Source organism: Neofelis nebulosa, chromosome 14, assembly GCF_028018385.1.
Source record: "Neofelis nebulosa isolate mNeoNeb1 chromosome 14, mNeoNeb1.pri, whole genome shotgun sequence".
Lineage (NCBI taxonomy): Eukaryota > Metazoa > Chordata > Mammalia > Carnivora > Felidae > Neofelis > Neofelis nebulosa.
Genome location: NC_080795.1, coordinates 31,258,693 through 31,284,193, shown reverse-complemented (window position 1 = coordinate 31,284,193; position 25,501 = coordinate 31,258,693). Strand labels below are relative to the sequence as shown.

The 25,501-nt window shown below is 34.9% G+C and overlaps 1 pseudogene; it reads left to right on the top strand.

Moving 5' to 3' along the window:
• Positions 1-22,699: 22,699 nt before the first annotated feature.
• Positions 22,700-23,446, top strand: LOC131494523 (cleavage and polyadenylation specificity factor subunit 5-like; annotated as a pseudogene).
• The last annotated feature ends 2,055 nt before the right edge of the window (positions 23,447-25,501 follow it).

Below are 25,501 nucleotides of genomic sequence, written 5' to 3'. Positions count from 1 at the left end.
CCTTAAGTCCCTCTTGGCTATGAGAGTTATGGTAGTACTTTTCAAGGTTATCGACACTACTCAAAATATGTAAGCCATTATAAAGGGAGATACTTTTGACCCTGTGATGGACATAATTAATGATAGGTTAATGGATTGTCTGTTACTTTCCTTTTAGTCCAATGTAGATCAAAGACTGAGTTTATGATTTAGTCAACCAATCAAGAAAACAATTTGAACCATTTCCCATTAATCAAGCTAGTATAATACATAGAAATTCATTTTTAAGAGCACTCATATTGCACCCAACCTGTTCCTATTTTGTACAGCATTCACAGAATCCACTCCTATACATACTCCCTAGAGTTTGCCAATATAAACGGGAGATTTGAAATTCTTTTAATATTAAAAAATTTCTCGAGATTGATTTTATATGGTTCATGGGGCAATACTAGGATCCGTACTTGTAATGAGAGTTTGTCACGACAAAGCCTACGAAAAGTTGGCATCCTCTTGCAAGATATGTCAGTGAATTTTCCGTCAGGGAAGCAAAAACAGTATCAATATTATAGAGTAAGTATTTTTTATAGGAATGATATCTTGCATTAATGTGGAAGAAGCTGGGGTAGGTTCTACAAGGAAAGATAAAGAATGAAGGGGAACTCACTCACCAGCCCTCCTGTTGCCTGGTGTGTCAGAAAGGAACTTCAAAGAACTGGTGGATCTGACAGTGCCTTGTGCTTATCGCCCGGAGTCTTACAACAGAGTTACTGTTGGTCAGCAGGGACAGCAGTAAAGAAGGAGAATCAGACATAGAGTGTTGTAGGTTAAGGAAAATGGCAATCCACTGGAATTTTTCATCTGTCTCCAGGGAGAGAACAAAGACCAGCTGGAATCTGGCAGCATCTCCATATCTTTCTCTCATCATCTCTATCCACGATGGCCTGCAGAGAGTAATAGCTACTGTTATTCACTTCTGTTTTCTGAACCTCTTGCAAAATTCTGTTTTGAGCAATTCCAAACTGGATTTGTATAATAAAGAGGATTTTGCACACACTAGTCCTTTCTTAGGTAAGTTGACATAGTATTAAACCACCACGAACCCCATTTCAGCATGTAAGATGAATCTGAGCTGTGTCTGAATTTCAGGTATACAAACTCTGCAGCAGCAAGAATAACAATATTTTAGAATAGCATTACAACATCCATGGCTTTCTGATTCCAAACTGAGCTAGCAATGAGCATATTGAACCTAATATCTTTGCTTTCAATTCTCCACTATACTTATAAGCAAGCAGCCCATTCCACAGTTCTTAATTCCTTAACTCAATTGCACCAGCTATGTGATCCAGCATAGTTTGTCTTCAATATATTTTGGTAGGAAATCACAAGAATTAAGTTAACTACTTTAGCACTGAGTGTGCTGGACTTCCTTTTTCTAGAGTTTATGGATTTTCACACCCTTCCAACAAACCAGGATAAATAACCTATTATAATCCCTATTTTCTTCAGATCTGTTACAGGGAATGACTTCCAGATTCTATTTATTTAGTAATGAGCCTTCTTGGTTTATAGGCAACATAAAGAAAGCATGAATAAATTTTTTGACACATACATGGCCCAAAGCATTATTAGGAGGGCTGAAGAAGGAGACTCATGGGCTTCGCTTCTATAGATGACTCTCAAAAATTGTGTAGAGAGCTTCTGCCTCTAGCACTGTTAGGAAACCACTGAGAAAAGTTGCTGCCTTCCAGAACTACTCAACACTGCATGATCTGTACCAGCAATGAGGATATTTCATGCCTGCAAGTAATGCACCTGCTTAAGATCCTCTCTCTCTCTCAAAAAAAAAAAAAAAAAAAAAAAAGAAGTAAAACGCAGAACTGTCATTTTGTAGATATTTCATTAACACATATTACATATAACATATAGATTTTAGACCATATTTATGATTCTTCTAAGTTGCAATTGCATACACATTTTGTATGGAGATTATTACAGTCCCACACGTAAGAGTTGTATATCATTTACTATAAAGTAAGCACATATTTTCTCAGAACTTTTAAAAGGGAATATGTAGTACCACAGACACTAAGTTTAACTGAAAGTAAGAAGATGAGGGTCTGATAAGTCACAGTCTTCTGGTTTTAAATTTCTCATCTGTTAAATGGAGAATTGGATGATCCCTAAAACAGTCTCTAAAATTCTATGATAATGTTTAATTTTAATAATTTAAATAATTATACTAAAGCAAGTTTCAAAAACTATAAAGCTATATGTATCAATCATATGTGCATATATACTATTGCTCAGGAAAGATATCTCTATCATTCTCTTACAGGAAATACTTTGTTTTAAGTGTGAATTCACTGATTCCCTAAGAGTAATTGGCCAAAGCTGATTTGACATTTGTTCCAAGTTTGTCCTGTTTCCTATTAAATCCATTTCTTGCCCTTGCTTGGTCTGCTTGGTATCACAAACTGGCTGTTTCCTCCTGGCAGTAGTTCCCAGGCTGTCCTGTTGACATCTTGCAGATGGATTCAGTTAGTGCCTTCCAAATGACAAGGCAGAAGAAAGACCAAAATCAGTCCCAATCTCTCTCTCTCTCTCTAATTTGTCTAATTTGTCTCTGAGTCTCTCTAATTTGAGTATCTCTGTCTCTTTCTTTTTTACTTTGAATAGTATCTCTGGCAGTTGCTAGATTTCTTCCTTTGACTTCAGGGATAATTTCATATTATTTAAATCTTTCAATAGCAATTCTATGGTCACTTTTCATACAAAAAAAACAATTCATTTGTTATGCATAATGCTAGTAAATGTAATCATTTTAAAAATACTTCTGCTTTTACAAACATTATACAAATACTTTTATTTAATATATACATTTTTTTACAACACCTGAGCATTTTGATTCCAGAAAAGGTACATTTAAATGGCGAAATCTTTGATGGACATTTCATGGACAGTGTTTTCATTGGAGAAACTATGCTCAGGTTATTAAAAAATACCAAAATTACAAAATTTGCACAAACATGATTTGTATCCTCTGGAGAATAGTATCACCTTCACCATTGTATATTAACTAATCACTATAGCATAAGAAGCATGATATTCCCTTGAGGTTGATTTACTTTTCTCACATACAATGAGAATATCAATTAGTGCACATACAATTAAACATAACTCAACCTAAATGCACTAAAGTAAAACTTATAATTTAATGTGTGAATTCAGAACCAATTTTTTCCTTATCTTTAAAGTAAAATCTAGGGTCATTCAAGAGGAAAAATTATGTTTTCTAGATGAATCCTACAGTTTAACATACTATCCCTATTTAATTTAAAATGCACATTTTCTATTACTTATTATTTGTGAAACTATGTTATATACTTATATTAGTTTTCTAATGTCCTAACAAATTACTACAGATTTAGGAACTTTAAACTTTAAACTTTATTATTTCATAGTTCTGTGTGTTGGAAGTCCAAATGGGCTCAAATGGGTTCTCTGCTTAGGATCTCATAAGGCTCGAATCAAAATGTTGACCAATCTGAACTATTATACGGAGACTTTAGAGGAGAATTCACATACAGGCTTTTTCAGGTTTTTGGTAGAATTTAATTCCATGTGGTTGTAAGTTTAAGGTCTTCCTTCCCTTGACCAGGGAAGTAACATTATTAACTTCTTGAGGGGTCATTATTAACTTCTTGAGACTTCCCATATCCCTTGATTTGTGGCCCCCTCCATTTCCAAATCTGGCAGGGGCACATTGAATCTCTCTGACTTGTACTCTTGCATATCTCTTTTAACATCTTTTCTCCTCAGAGCTGAGAGACAGCTTTGCTTCTAATAGCTCCTGTGAATACATTGGACCTAACAGGATAATCTCCCTATTTTAAGGTCAAATCATTACTAAATTTAACTATATCTACAAAGTCCCTGTTTCCATGTAATGTAACATATTCAGAGCCATGACTAAGGGGCAAAAGTCATGAGGATCCTAATTCTGACTAGCACACATACATATCTTAGAGAAGAGAGAGATGTGTTCAAACAGTAAGCTAGACAAATATCAAAAAAATAGATAAAAATAGACAAAATAAGTGAATTCTTTAATGGGGGATTACATGCATTAATTTCCAAAGGCTTTAATCTGTGAATACATAGTATATTCTGAAAAAGATTTTATAAAGCAGCATATTTATAGTATCTACTTAACTACAAAGCCTTGTTTTTGACAAATACTTTCAAGAATAATGGTTCACTGGCACTGGATTTTACAAAACCTGATATTTAAATTCCCATATATGAATGTTTTTATTAAATTCATAAATAAAGTATTAGCATGTAAAAAAGAACAATCCCTTAAAAGAAGAATTTACCATATTTAAATATTATTTCCTTAGTTCAAGAACCTAGGATACCTAAGGATTAATTTTTGTATAAATATCAACATGAAATACCAATAGAACTTATGATTTCAACAAATACTAAAAAAAAACTTTCAATTAAATCCATTACCCACATTAATAAAGAAATTCTCATAAAATATTAAAGCATATATGTACTTATGTAGCTAAGTGAGGAATATATTTCTCATAAAAATAGCCAAAATGATATTTAAGGTTCAAAAGGTAGAGATATGCGAATACTAAGAAAACAGCAATGAAGTATGCTGTAACTGTTAATAATTATTGCTATTCAGAATGTGTTCCCCAATGCAACAAAAAGTGAAATACGAATAAGGCTTTATTCCTTATAAACACGAAAAAAGCTTTCTTCAAATTCTATAACCCCAGTGATCCATTGAAGATCAATACACTTCCTTCATGTGTTCTCATTATTCCCCTACTCTCCTCAAATAGAGGCTGCTGAGTTTAAACATTTTTAGACTAGTTAAGTGTATCCATTTATTTTTCTGATACTTGTGCAACCAACCTCTCTTCCTTAATTACATGTGTCTACCATTTGTTTTCACTTTATTTCAAACTCAGACTTTTTGCTTTCTGAATACATTCCTTTTTCATGTAAGGTTACTCACAGTGTAAGATAAGAAGTCAATAATTTCTAGATCAAAAAAAAATCTATTATTCAAACAGATCCTCTCCACCTTCACCTACCTGAGTAGATTTATTATTACACACAGTTGTTTCCATGCCATCAGAGAAAATCAAACACATGCCTGAATTACATTTATTGTTGTCCTGCCTGTCTCCCGTTTGGTTTTTCTCTTCTCAACTATAACTTTCTTTAGAGTCCTAACTCCATAAGTTTCTTAGACATGTTCTCTTAGGGAACATGCCGTGTTCTTCCTTCCTCCTGAAATAATGATGTCATCTTGAAACTCATCTAACACTGCCTAAGTAATTTAATGTGATCTAATAGGTAATCTCTCCCCACACCTGTTTAAATTATTGTGTAACCACCCAGTATAGATTTCTCAATCATCAGCTTTTTACCCCCATGTCGTGGATAAGGGTCTCTCTATAATTTCTTGAATCTAAGGTTCCTCAGAGATCCACAAACCATTCCTTTCTTCTTGCTATAACCTCTTTTTGGACCCTTCTCAACTTCCATGTTTTTGTAGTAGTGACTTTAGCCCTCTTTCCTAATATAACCTTTTAGAATATCTAGATAGTTATTATTTCAATTTTATTTTATTTTCTGTTTAGCCAGAACACCAAGATCTATAGCTATTCCTTTATTCCTTCAGCATTTATTCGGAGTTAAAAAGTCAAAATCCATTTTGCTCTGGAGTTTTTTGTTTGTGTTTGATTTTACAACTGTTTCCCCTTGAGATGTTTTTTAGAAAACCTGATTTCTAGTTTCAAAGTATGCCAAATGCAAGACCTTTTCTAAAAGATTTTAAAAATGGATTACACTTTAATTGGTCCCAAAATATGGCCTTCCCTCATAAAATAGGTCTTCTCCATTCAGTTCTGTGTATTTATAAACTATACCACATATTTATTATCTGAATTTCTGAAATCACAATGACACTAGTGATTAGAATACGACAACTATGCTCTATTTGAGTTCAAATCTCTCCCAAATGTGTTCTTCATAAAGCATGTCAAAAAAAGAAAAAAAAAAAAAGAAGAAGAAAAAGAACAAGGACAAAAATTTTGGATCTGGTGTCACCTAAAATGTCTATTTTTAACAATTCACAGCCAAAATTTTATATACCTACTATTGTGACCCAAAGTCAAACATAACAAATTTCGTATTTCTGAATAAAAAAATATAATAAATGGACAACGTAAGTAAAAATTCTCCCCACTTTAAGCTCACTGATGTCCACTTAATCTCACATTTTATATCAGCTGCCATGTATTTACTTCCCTGGCTTTCTAAGGAATGTGAAACCCCTGGACATAGGAGAGTTAACTCTTATTTCAAATCAGCAGGAGACTTATCCTTTATCCAAATAAAGACACTTTTTTTCTGCTTCCAAGATCAAATTCCTACTTGTTTTGAAACCTGCAACAAATCTGTCATTACCTGTGCTCAAAGACACCAAACAAAGATATATTTCATTTGTAAAGAGCTTCAACCCATCAAGCCCACATCTACTGAGAGCAACTGCTCCCTCTCTAAAAGATGTGTAGTCCACAGCATAGCCATCTGTGGTCACAGTGCTTTTGCTGCCACCTGACATACTGTATCAGATTGTAATCTACATGAATAATATTGTCTGCCCTGGTGCAGTGCAAAATCTTCATAGCCACACTCAGAGTCCCTGCTTAGCAGACCCATTATGGTAAGGACATTACGGTTGCTGTGAATTCTAGTTTGATTGACAAAGTGTCCATCTCTATGTTTCTATGTCAACACTTATTAATACAATTGTAAAATTTCATTTTCTCCTACCCAGATGTATCAACTGAGGTCCAAAATTGAAAACAAAAAGTTCTAAAGAACAATACTATATCATCTTTGCTAGACATGTAAAATGACAGCTCAAAATGGGTTTGGCAGTCCTTATAGCCCATTATGCAATTTCACTTTAAATATGAGAGTATGCCAAACAATTATATAGAGATGACCAGTGAATGTGAATCCCGTTCAACACAGTGCTCTGAAGACTTCCTGCCACACCCATGGCTGCTTTAATCTTCATCTAAGTGAGGGTTTAAGAGAACCACTGGGTGAGATGAGTGTGCTCCCTACACTATGGTCTGTGCAACAGACAATACAGATTTTGGTGTCTGATACTGACTGAAAAAAAAGTGAAAAACAAGAGGCAGGTAGGACTGTCTGTCATGTCAGAATAAAAAGTGAGGAGGAGAGATGGATGCATACTGCATTTTTAGTTTCTGGTTTTGCTAAGATGCAAACTTTTCCCCAATGGCAAAATAAGCAACACAAAGGGTATCATACACGAGGTATTTTGAGAAACTCTCTAGAAGAGATCAGCTTGCCAATGGAAATCAGAAAGGCTGATCTGCTTTCCTAAGAGAAAGCCTGTACATGGTGTTCAAGGGAACCATGGAGAAAAATTAAGATGTTAGCTGGAAACCCTAATCCTAACCCTGTATACACAATTACAGCACCAGCTACATAAAAATTTTGCCTTTTCTACTTTCCTCCTGTCCCTTGTGAAACTGATCTTTCAGGAACACTGAAATAGTACCTACTGAGGAAAGAAGGAGATGGAATGAAAAGGAGGATAGAAACTATTTGTGTCCATGTTTCCTCCTATAAATTTCAGAGTCTAGATCAGGTTTGAGCTGGGTTTGAGACAGACAGATATTTGAGGAAGTGGGGAATACGTTAAACTGAATGAGAGATTGAAATTTTGATGTTAGATTATATTAGGCTTCTTAAAACCTAAAAAAACATAGTTTATTGACAAATAAAATTGACCATAAAAATTAAGATCACTGACAAAGATCTGCCATATTACAGAGTTTGAAATGTAGTGATGAGAAAGAATATCCAATAATTGCCCTCATAATTAGAAGAGCTTGTCCTTTGTCAATCAATAGATCAATAGCTATTAGATCAATAGCTATTAGATCAATAGCTATTAGAATTCTGATATAACATTCTGCTTCTAATTTCTTTATAGGGGGCTTGTTTGTTTTTCCTCTCTCTTTCTCTCTCTCTCTCTCTCTCTCTGGAATCTTAGAATCTTTTCCGTATTCTAGTTTGTTGCTTAAGTTTTAGTATCATTGCTTCTGCTAGCTGATCTTTCTATTTTGTCTTTAATTTTATTTTTCTACATTATTTTTTTTTAATTCTGTTAGTTTACTTAATTCTGATTTCTTCTTATTTTTTTTTTTTTTATAAAACAGTCCCGGGGTGCCTGAGTGGCTCAGTTGGTTAAGCGTCCAACTTCGGCTCAGGTCATGATCTCATGGTTCTGAGTTCGAGCCCCGAGTTGGGCTCTGTGCTGACAGCTGGGAGCCTGGAGCCTGCTTTGGATTCTATGTTTCCCTCTCTCTCTGCCCCTCCCCTGTTCACACTCTGTCTCTCTCTGTCTCTCCAAAATGAATAAACATTAAAAAAAAATCCCAAGGTTTTCTAAATCCTTCCTTTTTTTTTTTTTTTTTTCCAAATAGTAGGTGTTCCATAATATTTTCTTTTTCTGGCTCTTGTATGTTGTGTTACTTGCCTGTTTTTTTTTTGCTATAGACTTTTAGAATAAATATCCAAAAATACTTTTCTGCTTTTTTTCTCCTAAGGGGAAACTTTTTCTAGGGCTGTAATTTTCCCCAAAATAGTATGGAGATAGTCTCATGATCTTCTAACTATGCTTCATGTTTGCCTTGTATGCACTTAATTTACACTTATTTGTACAGCTAGACAATGACAACTTATATCTAGTTGTCTGGAGGAGGCGTAAAGAGAACTAGAAAGGAATAGGAATCAGGAAAACCATGATCTAGTATTTTTACCCCTCTAGAGTCTTATCTAAAATTGTTTTGGGTTCCTGAACCTGAAATGCACTATTTTGGAAAATTGTCCCATTCAAATGGCAACAGACTTTGACCAGGTAATGGAGCAGTAGATGCAGCTACCAAGTAGGTTTTTTTTAAATATCATGCGCACACTGAGGTTAAGACACAGTAAAAAGAACACACTTTGTGGTCAGGCTCCTTTTCTCTGCCCCCACTTTCCTTGCTGCTGCTGATTATTTCTACAGCCAGCTTCTTCAGCTGCAATGGCTAAATAGATCTCAGTGACATTCCCCAAGCTGAAATCACACAGCAGCATTTCCCCTCAACTCCAAGTTTAAGAGACTGATTTCTGCATTGATCATACCACAGGGTCTTCAATTTATGCAGATTGTAGTATATCTGGTCAATTGTTCCTAGGTTGTGGTAAGAAATCTGGTACTTTCCTAAACTTAAACAAAGTTTTAATAAATATTTTTGATTCACTAGATTCATTCCACTGAATATCAGAGATTTGCAATTTTTGACATATGAATTATCTATATTAGCTAAACATACAATCACCTAGAAATGAAAACGTCTATTTTTTAGTCACCATCTTTATTAAAATTGATCACATTTATGCTGCTTTTATATTATTTTATTTTATCTTTTACATTTGAAAAAATATGAAATAAATATTCAAAGGTTTATAAGGTGGTAGTGCTGGACTATCCCGAGTATGTACTTCAAAAGTTAGCTGGTATCTAAATAAAACCTTTTTCTCATCTAGGTATTTAGTGCTGGAAGTAATTTTCATATTGTTTAGTGAAATACATTAGATATATTTCCAGCTGGATTCTTCCAAAATTCTTGATATGGTTAAAAATTATTCAAAATATAAGAAATATACTTGCATATGTAATAAGGATTTTTACATTCTGTAATAAATTCTAAGAGACCTTGGAGACAGTCCTAAAAGAAAAGGTGAAGGTAAATATGATTCTTGAATGATAAATAATTTCCTGAAGGAAAGTGGAACAAAATAATTTCTCAAGTTCTCTTGAGTTCTATGGTTATTCAAAATTATGAGTGTTATGCTATGTATAGTCGTGAAATCATCACCAGTATTAGATATGTCAAAGTTACAAATACTAATGTTACTTAGATCTGATTAAGTGAGTTGAGCCATAACATCAGTTAGCCTCATCTTTTCTTTCCAGATAGAATTCTCCATACACTCTCTTGCTCTTTGATAACAAATTAACATTCTGGAATTTAGGGCTCTATGAAATATGTAGAATTTGTCTTTAAATATAACTATACTCACAAATCACTTTGGACAATTTTCTCTAAACCAGAACAATGTAAAAATAAGTCATTTTAAAAAATTTATTTCGGGGCACCTGGGTGGCTCGGTCGGTTAAGTGTCCGACTTCGGCTCAGGTCATGATCTCACGGTCCGTGGGTTCGAGCCCTGCGTCGGGCTCTGTGCTGACAGCTCAGAGCCTGGAGCCTGTTTCGGATTCTGTGTCTCCCTCTCTCTGTGACCCTCCCCCATTCATGCTCTGTCTCTCTCTGTCTCAAAAATAAACGTTAAAAAAAAAATTTAAAAAAAATGTATTTCCTAGTATACACGATTAAATGAGATTCACACTGTCTGACAAACTTTATAGTCTCTATATCATGAAAACTCACAAACCTGATACATCATACCCAAGTGTGCATAGATACATACGCACATATATACATATATTTATATAATACTATACATATTATCTAGCAATAAAGCTATTAATTCATAATTTATATTTTTGTATTCAAATTCTGCATAGTAGGTTTATGCTACTATGCCATAGTCTTGGGCACAGTTTAATGTCAATGTGGGTACAAATTACACACATCGCTTTTACCTCTGAGAAGACAATACATTTTAGTAATTAAATTTAATGTTTTATGATTTACTGAAATCAATTTGAATGGAATAATCACACCTTTCTAAAGTGTACCTATTATTTATCTAGCTACCTAGCTATTGAGACTTTCTATATGATTTGCAGGCAAAAACATATTTCAGAGACATAAGGAGGAAATGGAGAATCTCAGTCACACCTAAGCTCTGTTGCACTCACATACATTCCACTTGACATAAGTATTTTACCTGAATATGTAGCCCTGACATTCTATTAATAACATTTATTAGAAACTTTAACCAAGGTAAAGATAATTTACTCTTCCAAGTCCATTTTTGTTTGAAGGACATTAGCAATGCACAATTTGTAGAGATTCTAGTCTTCATGACTCTGTTTTAAAAGTGAGCAGATGTGCCAAAGTAGTAAGTTATAACCCCAAATCATGAACCTCATGCAATTGAGAGGCAAGACATTTATTCCTTCACACACAATATTATGACAATTTCTGGGGAATCAAAGTGTGAATAAATACAATAACCTAAGTTTATGTACTTTCTACTATAACTTGGAGAGTTAAAAGGCACTGTGAGCTGCACTGAGTTCCTGGCATGTTTAGTAATGATCAAAGCAGAAGGGGGAAAATGTATATATAATGCTAATATGAAAATATTGATATTAACTTATATAATAATATTTATATATAATAATCAGGACTGGAGTTGTATAAGAAGATTTAGAAATGCATGTGATTGGTTTTATTTATGATGCTTTCTCTAGAACAAATCACTGCCCTTGCTTCTACAATTGTTCAGCATTTCTAATTAATTTCTGACCCAAAATCTAGTGCTTTTGTATGTCATACAACAAATTATATAACACACTACATATGTAATTCAAGAACTTTGGGCACCAACCAACCTCATATTATGCAAACATTATGCTGATTTATTATTATATGAATTGTGTCTTATTCAAAACTATGTTGAAATCAGTAAGTATTTTGAGTGTAAACTTAGCCACGATAATTTAAATAGCTCTTCATTATTTGTAATGATTATACAAATTATTTTTGGGTGAGAGCACTAGGCATAGTATCCTATTAAAATGAGGGGAAAACATGTTTATGATAGTAAAGAATCATACTGATTTGTATTGATCAAATCATATTGATTTGTATTATCAATAATTGTAGTGAAATATGAGATCTAATAGTGATTTTAAAGAGTAATCACAAAACATTAACTAAAGTGTCACCTGCATAAGCCAAAGTAGTTAGATGGATTTTTTTAATGCCCCTAGTTAGAAATTTTTTAGGACAACATCCCAAAAACTAAAGATCAAATTAGAGACAAAGTGATATAGCATTTAGTACAATACAAATGAGAAAATGGAAACAAAATAATGTGACCTCAGACTCACAAAACCAAGCAATAACAGAGCCACAGTTGTAACCCAGCTCTCTGGCAACAGAATAGCAAAGTATTCGTGGTCCCCAGATTGAGAGTCTTTTCTAATTTAATCTGTATTTTATAGACTTTTTGACCGTCAGCAAGTCATTTCATCCCTTTCAGTCTTAGTTTTCCTATTAAAAAAAGAAAGAGAACCAAAAAACAACAAAAACAAAAAAACAAGAGTAACAATAATAATACATCATGAGATTTTGTGAAAATAATATGGATAAACAAGTTTAGAAATTTAGTGGGTAAAGGGCTTAGTGTAATACTTTGCACATAGAAGTGTTAAATAAATATTAGCTATTATTTTTATTGTATTTGCTCCTATTAATACTATGACTACCAGTATACTATATTTTCCACTAGACCAGATTGTCAATTTCAGCCATCAATGCAAAAGTTCTCTCATCACTCTATAAATATCCATCATCAAATAACTAAAAGGGAAGGACATCTGACTATGTGCCTCTTTGGGACCTTGAATATACTAATTCTACCATTAGTATAATTAACCCATCACAAGCTCTCTTAAAACCTTGTCCCTTCTTACTCCTCTCTGTATATAAAGTAGCAAAATTCCAAAGATGTTTCTAATTGAATTGTTAACTATATGGTGCTTGAGCCAGGTTAGATGTTGAATATTGTCTGAGAAAAATCACATGGCCATGGTCTCTCTTTCAGTTCATATAGGTAGGCTCTCAACAGCACCCAAAATCTCTCCCACACTTTGCTAGCATGTTCTTTGTCTCATTTCCAAAGCAACTGCTTGGTATCTTCTCTTCACACCTCCAACTTCCAATTCTACTCACTGTGACTCCTCACCTGCAAGAGGTAAAAGGATTGTCTCAAACTTCCTTACGAATACCAAAGCAATCAATCACGAACCCCTATATTTTCATACCAATGCACCTATATGTTTATCTAACCTGGGTCCACCTGCATTTCTTCCAATTACAGTGGTCAAGGTAGCTCCTCTCCCATTAAAGGCTAGTTCTTCCACCTATACCCTAGATCCCACATGTTTGTACCTCACAAGTACCTGCTATTGTAATATTCACTTCTCCTTATGAATTATTAATTTATTTCTCTTTCTTGAATATAACTATGCTCTTGTGCTCACGCATTACAAACACACAACAAAAACTAAGAAAACTACGATCAGGGCCACAACTTCCATTCACCACACATTACCCTCTGTGCAACACTATTTCCCTTGTTAGACTTACCCATCATCTATAGTAACTACAGATAATCTCTTGTTAGACTTACCCATTATCTAGAGTCACTAAATTACACTTCTTTAACTCCCAATTTCCTCATCCCACTCAAAACTGATTTTGTCCAAATTACTCTACTGATAGTAATCTTATCACATCACCAGTGGTCTCATATATGTTATCCACAGCTGTTTCTACGTCCTCATTTTAATTGACCTCTAGGCAGAATTTTTCACAATTGAACACTTTCTCCTTTTTAAAAATGCAGCTTTCCTTGTCATTGATGACACCATATTCATCTGTGGTTTCTTCAACTTGCTGGTTGCTCCTCTTAAATCTCCTTATGTGATGAAATATAAATGTTATAGTTGCCCAGATTAGGTCAGAGACTTTATCTTTTCTCTTTACTGTCCCAAGATCATATAATCAGTCCTATGGATTTAAGTAGAATTCATTGCTATCTATATATTTGTTGACATCAATTGTGCATTTCTAATAGTGACTTTTGCATTAAGTTCTATCATCAGATGTGTATATAGAATTAGTTATTTGATTTGGCTTCCTGGCCATTACTTCAGAGATCATATGACCTAAACAGAGCTCTTATTTCCACTATTTAAACAAACAAACAAACAAAATAGCAAGTAAAGAAACGACTTCATCCAAACCATCTCAGAGTAAGCATTTACTAATTTCCTTTCTTTCCACTCTTGCTGTCCATAATCAATCCTTTCCCCGTAGCCAGAGTGATCTTTTAAAAACTATAAGTCACTTTTCTGTTTAAGATCCAACAAATAATATAAAATGGAATCATATAAACACTCAATCTGAAAAAAGACAGAAAAATTAAAATGGGTAAGAAAGAACACATGAGATGACAATTAGCAAAATGATACATTGAAACCTAAGGATATCTACAATCATATTAAATTTAGAGGTAAAAACACTCAAATTGAAAGGCAGAGATTATCATATTGCATTAACAAAGTAAGACTTAAATCTATACTTCCTTCACAAAATCCCCTTCATATATAAAGACACAAATAGGTCAAAAATTAATGGACAAAGACAAAAAATAGAACAGTTCTTTGCCAAAGGCTGAGGGAGTGGAGAATGGGGAGTTATTTTTTAATGAGTACAGAGTTTCAGTTTGATATGATGAAAAAGGTCTATAAATGAATACTGATAATGCTTATAAAACACTGTGACTGTACTTAATTTTACAGTTAAAAATAGTTACAATGGTAAATTTTGTTATGTATATTTTACTACAATAAAAAAAAAATCAATGTATAAAAAAAAGTATTCCATGCCAAGGTTGAAGTGGCTATCTGATGCTAGAAAAAATACAACTTTTGGCAAATCACATTATCAGAGAAAAATAAGGTAATGTTATCAAGATCAGGTATGAATTTATCAAGAAAACAAAACTATCGTAATCATATATGCCCCTAAAAACAAGCAGCAAATTCATGAAACAGAATCTGTTGTAGTACAAGGAGAAACAGACAAATGTAAAATTCTAAGAGGATTTCAGTATACCTCTCTCAATAAGGGACATATCAAGTAGACAGAAAATCGGTATCACTATATCAGATTTTAAAAACATTATCAAACAACTTGGTTTAATAAACTTTCTAAAACGTTCTACCCAACAAAAGCAGAATGCATATTATTTGAAGTGCATGGAGAAACAAAAATCCAAGTTAAAGCATTTTCTTGGTCATAAAACATGCTTCATAAGATTGAAAGGGTTCAAGTCAGACAACATATTTTTCTAGCTATAATGGGATTAAGTTAGAAAACAACTATGGGGAGATACCTGAAATATCCCCAAATAACTGAAAACTAAACACTCCCTTATATTAAAATTATGTGTGAAAGAAAGGGAAAGAAAGAAAAAGTACTTTGAATTACATTCATATATAAATAGAAATTACTGGGATGCGTATAAAACATATTTAGAGGGAAATTTATAATATTAAACACCTATATTAGAAAAAAAAGATGCCACTTTAGTGACCTCAGTTACCACTGTGAGACATTAGAAAAAGATTAATCCACAAAACAATGAAAATAGGGGCGCCTGGGTGGCGCAGTCGGTTAAGCGTCCGACTTCAGCCAGGTCACGATCTCGCGGTCCGTGAGTTCGAGCCCCGCGTCAGGCTCTGGGCTGATGGCTCGGAGCCTGGAGCCTGGAGCCTGTTTCCGATTCTGTGTCTCCCTCTCTCTCTGCCCCTCCCCCGTTCATGCTCTGTCTCTCTCTGTCCCAAAAATAAATAAAAAACGTTGAAAAAAAAATTTTAAACAATGAAAATAGATCAATAAAAATCAAAGAGGAAAACAAAAGAAAACAAAACAGAGAAAACCAATAGTATCAAACATTGTTTTTAGATCAATGAAATCAACAACTCTACTCAAACTGATAATAAACTGATATGAAAAAACTTTCTAATATAAAAATAAGATAAAGTATCTCTACTGCTTCTACAGATACTACTTAGATAATAAGGGCATATTAAAAACAAATTTAGGTCAATAAATTTGTCAATTCAGATAAAATAGACAAAATCCTTGTGAGACAGAAATAACCAAAGAGCATCCATAAAAAATAGATAACCTAAATAGCTCCATATCTATTAATGAAATTGAATTTGTGGTTAAAAACCTTCATAGGAGGGATGCTTGACTGGCTTAGTGGGTTGAGCTTCTGACTCTCAATTTCAGCTCAGGTTATGATTCCAGGGTAATGGGATCCAGCCCTGCCTGGGATCCATGCTGAGCATGGAGCCTGCTTATGATTCTTTCTCCTCCTCCTCCTCCTCCTCCTCCTCCTCCTCCTCCTCCTCCTCCTTCTCCGCCCCTCTTTCCCCCGCTCACACTCTCTCTCTCTCTTTCTTATTAAAACAAAAAATAAAATACTTAAACAAAACAAAACAATAAACCTTCACAGGAAGAAAACCCCAGGACCAGATGGCCTCACTAATGAAATTTATCAAAAATTTAAGAGGAAATAACACCAATTTTATGCAAACTTTTCCAACAAATTCAAGAGAGAGAAAAGTTTATGATCATTCTGTGAAGTCAGCATCACTCTGATACAAAAAATCAACAAAGACATTACAAGGAAAGGAAAAGGGTCTGGGGAAGGGAGGGGAAAGGAAGGAAAGGGGGAGTGCAGGGGAGGGGAGGGGGAGGGAGGGGGAGCAATGCCATTTTACTTTCCTACCAGGGATATACAAGGGTCCCAATTTCTCCACATCTTCACCAGCATTTATTATTTTACCTTTTTTGTGTGTTATATCCATCCTAGGAGGTATGACATGAAATCTCATTGTGGTTTTGATTAACATTTCCCTCATGACTGATGATGCTGAGCATCTTCTCATATGCTTATTGGTCATTTTCCCATTTTCTTTGAATAAATGTCTGGTTCTTTGCCCATTTTATAATAGTGTTTGCTTTTGTTGTTGTTGTTGACTTGTAAGAGTTCTTTACATATTCTATATACCAAAACCTTACCACAAAAATGTGATTTGCAAATATTTTTTTCTGTTTCTCTGGTTGTCATTTTACTCTATTGATAGTGTCCTTGGCCTATGCTTTTAGGGCCATATTTAAAAAATCATTGCTAAGTCCAAGGTAATGAAGATTCATCCTTATATTTTCTTCTACGAGATTATAGTTTTAGCTTTAAATTTATGTCTTTTGATCCATTTTTATTTGTTTTTATACACGGTATAAGATGAGGGTCTATCTTAATTATTTGCATGTAATATTCAGTTTCCCCAGCACCAGTAGTTGAAGAAACTATACTCTCCCCACTGAAAGATTGTAGCATCCTTGACTAATGTCAGTTGCAATATATATATTTCTGTGGTGTCAATTTTACTACAGTGGTGCATATGGATATCCTTACCACATGATTTTGATTATTATACCTTTGTAAGTTGGAAATTGTGAAGTGTGAGCTTAACTTTGTTATTCTCTTTCAAGATTGGCTTGACTACTCAAGGTGCCTTAAAATTCCATATTAAATTTATAAGGGTTTTTCTATCTTAATGCAAAACATCTCTGACATTTTGACAGGAATTGCATTGATTCTGTATTTTCATGGTGTCATCTTAACAATATTAAGTCTTGCATATATTTAATTAATATTAAATTTATTCCATTAATTTCTTTCATCAATGTTTTATAGATTTCAATGTACAGGTCTTGTACCTCATTGGTTACATTTATTCCTAATAGTTTATTCTTTTTGATATTATTGAAAATGAAATTGTTTACTTAATTTCCTTTTCAGATTGTTTGTTGCTAATATAAGAAATACAGATCATTTTTGCAAGTTCATTTTTCATCTATCAAATTTCCTGAATTTTAAAATTCGATGTAGAAATATTTTGTGGATTCAAGTTTTCTACATACAACATCATGTCATCTATGAACAGAAATAATTTTACTTCTTCTTTTCAATCTGTATGCCTTTTCTATACATTTCTTGCCTAATTACTCTGGCAAGAACATCAGATAATTATGTCAGATAACAGTGGTGAAAGCAGATATCCTTGTCTTGTTCCTTATCTTAGAGTAAAAGCTTTTAGTCATTTACCATTATGTATGAGGTTAGTTGTGGACCTCTACCATGTAGAGAAAGACTTCTTCTAAACATTTTTGAGTGTTTTTATCATGATGGATGTGACAAATTATACTTTTATGCATCATTTAAAGTTATCACGCAGGCATTTTTCCTTTATTACATTAATGTAGTATAATACATAGACAGATTTTTATATGTTGAACCATCCTTGCTTTCTTTGTGTAAAGCCCACTTGGTCATCTTTATAGTCCATTTAATATACTGCTGAAATCACATTAGTAGTACTTTGTTGAAACTTTTTGCATCAATATCATAGACAAGGGATATTGCTGTAATTTTCTTTTCTTGCAGTACCTTTGTCTGGCTTTGTTTTTAGGGTAATGCCAACCTCATAGAATAAGTTAGGAAGTATTAATCTCTCTTCATTTTAGAAGAGTTTATGAAGAATTGGTATGAATCTACCAGTGATTAATTCACCAGCAGTTGTCTGCTTTTCTTTGTTGGGAGGTATTTCTTTGAATTTTTAATTATTGATTCAATCTGCTTACTTGTTAGAGATCTATTATGATTATCTTTATCTTTTTGAGACAGTTTTGGAGTTTGTGTATTTATCAGAATTGAACCATTTACTCTAGCTTCTCCAATTTGTTGGCATATAGTTGCTCATAGTATTTTCCTACAATCCTTTCCATGCCTTTAAATTCAGTAAAATGTTCCTGTCTTTTCTGATTTTAGTAATTAGAGTCATTTACCTTTTTCCTAGTCAATCTGAATAAATATTTTTATTCAAGGATAATTAATATATAGTGTTATATTAATTTCAGATATATAATACAATGATTCAACAATTCTATACATTACTCAGTGCTCATCACAAATGTGGTCTTAATCCCCTTCACCTTTTTCATCCATCCCTCCTACGCACCTTCTGGCAACACAACCACCAATTTATTCTCTATATTTCAGTCTTTTTTTTTTAATCTCATTTTTTCTTTGTTTGCTTGTTGTTTCTTAAATTATGTATACGAGTAAGGTCATATGGTATTTTTATTTCTCTAATTTATTTCACTTAGCATTATATCCTCTAGATCCATCTGTGATGATGCAAATAAGATTTTGTTCTTTTTTATGGCTGAGTAATATTCCAGCGTGTGTGTGTGTGTGTGTGTGTGTGTGTGTATGTGCAAGCATGTGTGTGTGCATGCTTGTGTGTATTTTATACCATCACTTTTAGCATCTTGTTCTATTTTTTTAAGTTTATTTATTTATTTTGAGAGAGAGAAAGGAGGGGGAGGGACAGAGACAGAGAGAGAGAGAGAGACAGAGAGAGAGAGAGAGAGAACCTCAAGCACGCTCCATGATCAATCTCATGAAATGCAAGATCATGACCTGAGCCAAAATTAAGAGTCAGACACTTAACTGACTGAGTCATCGAGATATCCAGATGCCCCTTTAGCATATTGTTCTAAAAGTTGTTTTGAGGGGCAGCTGGCTGGCTCATTGGAAGAGCATGAGACTCTTGATCTTGGGGTCATGAGTTCAAGTCTCATGTTGGGTGTAGGATAACTTAGATAGATAGATAGATAGATAGATAGATAGATATGTTGTTTTGAATTTAGAATATCGTAAATAAAGTAGTATGAATTTTATGAAACATTTTTAGGGCATGATAAATGACTTGGTCCATTATAGTCCATACGCATTTTTTTCACTAATAATATCTCATTTCATTTCCACAGCACTTTGCATCGGTATTATTATTCACATTTCAGAAGTGACAAAATAAAGATTATAAAAGTTTAATGATAAATTCATAACTTGTGAATCGGAGAACCAGAATGCAAAGTCAGGTCTCAAGTCTATATCCCACACTCTTTCAACAATACAATACTCCTAGAATATTACCCTCTGGTGATTTGAGTAAACTATGAACATAAAATGTTTACAATTGAAGAATGTGTAGAATTTTCAAAACTATTTTATTGTTACCAGAGTTATTGTTGTTTTCAAATAAGAGAATGAACACTTTTACACTATTTTACTTAATAAAAGTGCAAATACACCAGGGGACGCACTTTCATTTCTTTTGCCAGATGGTATCATTTTAAAGTTTGAGACATGTGTCAAAACACTCATATCTAAAAATAAGAATAGCATAAACCAACAAACAACAACAAACAACTTTCCAAGGTTCATTTGATTTGTGGAACTTTTCACTAGTTTAGAATCATTATTTATTTAGAAAGATTATGTGTTTTGTTTCTATTTCCTAGTCAGCATTGTACTACTGTTACTTCCTCTCTCTATAAATAATAGCAACCTGCATGCTCCCTAGGGTGGTCAGTCCTCTGAAACCCAGCGGGAAAAAAGTGTCTCCATATTTTGGCATTAAAGTCCTTATTTTTTGCAATCAGAATGCCGTTTACTTTGTACAATACAGAATCTTTTGTATGAGTTTCTGGAAAATTGAACGTAGGAAATTTGATGAGACTATGTAAACACAATAGTCTCCTAGAGGTAGACCCATGATAACAAGAAATGTGACAATTTACATTGATCAAAGGAATAGACAGACTCCTGAGCTGTTGCAAAAAATGAAGGCTACAAGTGATTAGCCAGATTCAGTTTATTATAATAGAATATTAAATTATTCCGATATTACAAAATAAAGAAAGGAATATGCACTCTCTTGAATATTTCTATACATATTTTTAAAATTTTTAAGTGTTTCTTTGGAAAAAATACAACTTCTTGTCAAATAAATATAGCATTGCAGTGCAGAGTTTTCATATGTGCTAATTTATTTCAGTCTGCACAAGGTAATTCAAAAATTAATAACTAATTCTACTACACAGTAAGGTTCACTTAATAGCATGTCTATTTAAATCTCTGTGTTTTGTGAAATACATACTGGAGTAGAAAAGTAACATCATTTGGCCCAATTAAATTAATGGTATATAAATTAATGCTTATTTTAAGTATCCTGTTAATTTAACAAAGAACAATAGGTAATCTGAATGTCCATCAGTACAGGAATGGGTGGACAAACTACGCTACTAATATATGGAACATATTGAACTGTTTACTATCTAGTGATACTTATCTTTTTCTCCAACCTTGTCAACTTTTAATTATATCTCCAGGAACAGAGTTCTCATTTAGATTCCACAATGAAAAGCACTTGTGTAATATTTAAAGGAAAAGAGAAAAGGAAACCATTATTCTCTGCTGTTAGAGATAAATAGCTGAACAGATGTGAAGCATGAAGCAAGTTCCACGTGGGCTTTTGTTAATCATCTGCAATTGCGGTAATTGATAGGCACTTCCTGGGTTTGGGGATTTACTAATTTCTTGGAATCTATAAAGGGTGCTCATTATTCTTTGCCCCTTCCCCTACTGTCAACTTAAAAAAAAACAAAAAACAAAAATCTATTTTCTTTTAGCACATGCTTCTGCTAAAATGTATAATTCCAGCCCTTGAGGCAAAAAAAGACAACTATACATTTTTTTTAAATTAATGACTTAAATCCCTATGCATTGACAATGGAGAAAAGTTCACAAAATATCACTTCATGAAAACAAAAGAATGCTACAGAAGGATGTTTACTTTGTGAAATTATGAAAGTCTGTGTTAATAAACTGTTCTCACAAAATTTGTTTATATTATGAAACAGGTTTACACAAGCATATATATGGCAGTAAGACAATTAAGGCGCAAAACTATAACCTCTATGAATCTCAAAATTATTTAACCTGATACAGCATACGTTTCATTTTTTAATAACTAATAATGGTAGTGAAAATATTAACAAAGTATTTTTTTTAAATTTTTATTCATTTTTAAGCAAGAGAGAGAAAGAGAGGGTGAGAGGAGGAGGTAAGAGAGATAGGGAGACACAGAATCCAAAGCATGCTCCAGGCTCTGAGCTGTCAGCACAGAGCCAGACATGGGGCTCAAACTCATAAGCCATGAGATCACGACCTGAGCCGAAGTGGATGCTTAACAGACTGAGCCACTCAGGAGCCCTTAGCAAAACTAAATTTTTTAAAGATTAGTCAAAGTTTTATGAAAATTATAATTGCTCATAAATGACTAAATTGTTCTGTATCAAGGTACATAGTTGTTCTAGTTTATGAAAATGTTTGCTCTTTCCATTCTCCACATCCATTTACCCTTCTTTTCTATTGTTTTATCCTGATTGTAAATTCTGTATTTACCACTCTTCCAAAGCTCATATACTTTAGAAAAGTAGACATCAGTACCAACTTCAGGATTAGTCCCTAGCTGGCTTAGTTTAGGGTGATTGATGTAAGAAGCGCATTTCAAGCAAAGGAGATATATAAAATGTATTTGGGCATACTGAAACATAACTTCCCATGCTTCAAGTGTTTCTAGGAGATACTTTCTCTTTCTGTGTGATGTAAAGCAGGGTTTTTAGATCATGGGTTTTCCTGGAAGCTATTTTATGAGTTTGAGAAAAATCAACAACAAGAAAAATTGTACTCCCTTAAGGCAGACAAATTAAGTCTCCTCTTGTGTTCTCATGCTAATGGTCGGTAGCATCTGCTGAGGGGGATGCAAATAACCGCTGCTGGCACAGGAAAACCTTCCTGCCTGCCCCATACCTTCTTCCTGCCAGTGCTGGAGTTCACCAGCATGTCCATGGTGCCACCCAAATGTTCACAAATTGGCTGGCATAGGGGGGTGGGATCAACAAGTTTGGCAACAAGTCTGTCCAACAGACCAAGCCCCTCACCCTGGAGTTCACCATCAACATGTACCCTCTTATCAATTGTATTTTTGGTACAAAGGAGTCCCTGTATGAGAAGGCCAGCTCCGTCGCAGCCACATTTCAGCACATGAGGGAGGAATCTGATAAAATCGAATGAGAAGGACTATAGAAGGGGCCCTGATTGTACACGAGCACCTGCTACTGCACGTGTTCCTGCTACAGCTGGCAACAACTTTCTTCACATTACCTGGTGGTGAACTTAACCCAGGAGAAGATGAAGTTGAAGAACTCAAATGCTTAATGACAAGGATACCGGGTTATCAAAATGTAGTCCTGCAAGTGGGGTCATTGATGACTGCATTGGTAACAGGTGGAGGCAAAATTTTGAACCTCCTTAGTATTCATATATTCTTCCACATATTAGAAAACCTAAGGAACGTGATGGAGCTGTTTTGGTTCAACCTCAAGAGAAAGCCTTGTTTGCAGTCCCTAAAAATTACAAGCTGGTAGCTGCACCATTGTTTAAACAGTACAATAGTGCTCTAGGTTATGGACCCATCATTTCTAGTCTCCCTCCGTTTCTGAGCAGGTTCAATTTTATATACAATTGGATATCCACACAGTGTAAAAGTAAAAGAAGTTGTCTCTATGAGCGCAGCTATACAGTATAGAAAAAACATGGTAAAAAAAGTTGTTGGTTTTTTTTTATCTCTTTCCCAATCCCTAAATTGCTACCTACTTTCTGTCATTTGAATAGTGAAGTTAATATGAAGAAATAGAGAATGGTGAAAACAAATGTGATAATGTTTAATTTACTTTTGGTTCTTCTCATACTATTTTGTACATAATTAAAGAACATGGACTTCTTCCTATTTGTATTTTTTTATTTCACATTAAATTTGTAAAATTCTTTAAAACCATAGACAAATAGTGGCAAGATGGTGGCGTAGGAGGACGCTGGGCTCACCGTGTCCTGCGGTTCATTTAGATTCCACCCACACCTGCCTAAATAACCCAGAAAATCGCCAGAAGACTAGCAAAACGGATTCTCCAGAGCCACGCATAGACGAGAGGTCCACAGAAGACGGTAGGAAGGGCAGAAAGGCGGTGCGGGCTACACAGACTGGCGGGAGGGGGCCGGGGCAGAAGGGCGGCCCACCAGCAAAGCAGAGCCCCCGAGTGTGGCTTGCAAAAGCAGAGGGGCCAGATGGAGTGTGTTCGGAGAGCAAGCGGGACTTAACATCTGGAAGGTTATAAGCTAACAGCTCTGCTCAGAGAGCAGGAAGGCTGGAGGACAACGGGAGGGAGAGTTATTTAGCCCCGACAACAGGGCACAGCTTGGCAAGGAACAAAGGTGCTCGCCAGCGCCATCTCCCTCGCCCATCCCCCAGCCAAAATTCCTGTCAGGGAACTTGCTTGCACCACGCAAACACCCAACGCTGTTCTTCTGTGGATCCATCCCTCCAGCGGGTCTGACTCCCTCCTGGTGCTGCAGGGCCCCTCCCGAAGCGGATCTCTGAAGGAAAAGCGAGCTGAGGCTACCCCTCCCGCCCCCGTGCACCTTGACAATCCACCCCAGCTAATACTCCAGATACCCAGCACCACAAGCCTGGCAGTGTGCAAGTAGCCAAGATGGGCCACCCCACCCCACAGTGAATCCTACCCCTAGGAGAGGGGAAGAGAAGGTACACACCAGTCTGACTGTGGCCCCAGTGGTGGGCTGGGGGTAGACATCAGGTCTGACTGTGGCCCCGCCCACCAAGGCAAGTTATTCAAGACAGCACAGGGGAAGTGCCCTGCAGTTCCTCACCACTCCAGGGATGATCCAAAATGACGAAACAGAAGAATTCCCCTCAAAAAAACCTCCAGGAAATAATGACAGCTGACGAATTGATCAAAAACGATTTAAACAATATAACAGACAGTGAATTTAAAATAATACTCACAAAATTAATCGCTGGGCTTGAAAAGAGTATAAAGGACATCAGAGAATCTATTGCTACAGAGATCAAAGGACTAAGGAACAGCCAGGAGGAGCTAAAAATTGCTATAAATGAGGTGCAAAATAAAATGGAGATGACCACCTCGGATTGAAGAGGCAGAGGAGAGAATAGGTGAACTAGAAGATAAAATTATGGAAAAAGAAGAAGCTGAGAAAAAGAGAGATAAAAAAATCCAGGAGTATGAGGGGAGAATTAGAGAACTAAGTGATACACTAAAAAGAAATAATATACGCATAATTGGTATTCCAGAGGAGGAAGAGAGAGGGAAAGGTGCTGAAGGTGTACTTGAAGAAATCATAGCTGAGAACTTCCCTGATCCGGGTAAGGAAAAAGGTATTGAAATCCAAGAGGCACAGAGAACTCCCTTCAGACGTAACTTGAATCGATCTTCTGCACGACATATCATAGTGAAACTGGCAAAATACAAGGATAAAGAGAAAATTCTGAAAGCAGCTAGGGATAAACACACTCTAACATATAAAGGGAGACCAATAAGACTAGTGACGAATCTCTCTACTGAAACTTGGCAGGCCAGAAAGGAATGGCAGGAAATCTTCAATGTGATGAACAGAAAAAAATATGCAGCCAAGAATCCTCTATCCAGCCAATCTGTCATTGAGAATAGAAGGAGAGATAAAGGTCTTCCCAAACAAACAAAAACTGAAGGAATTCATCACCACTAAACCAGCCCTACAAGAGATCCTAAGGGGGATCCTGTAAGAC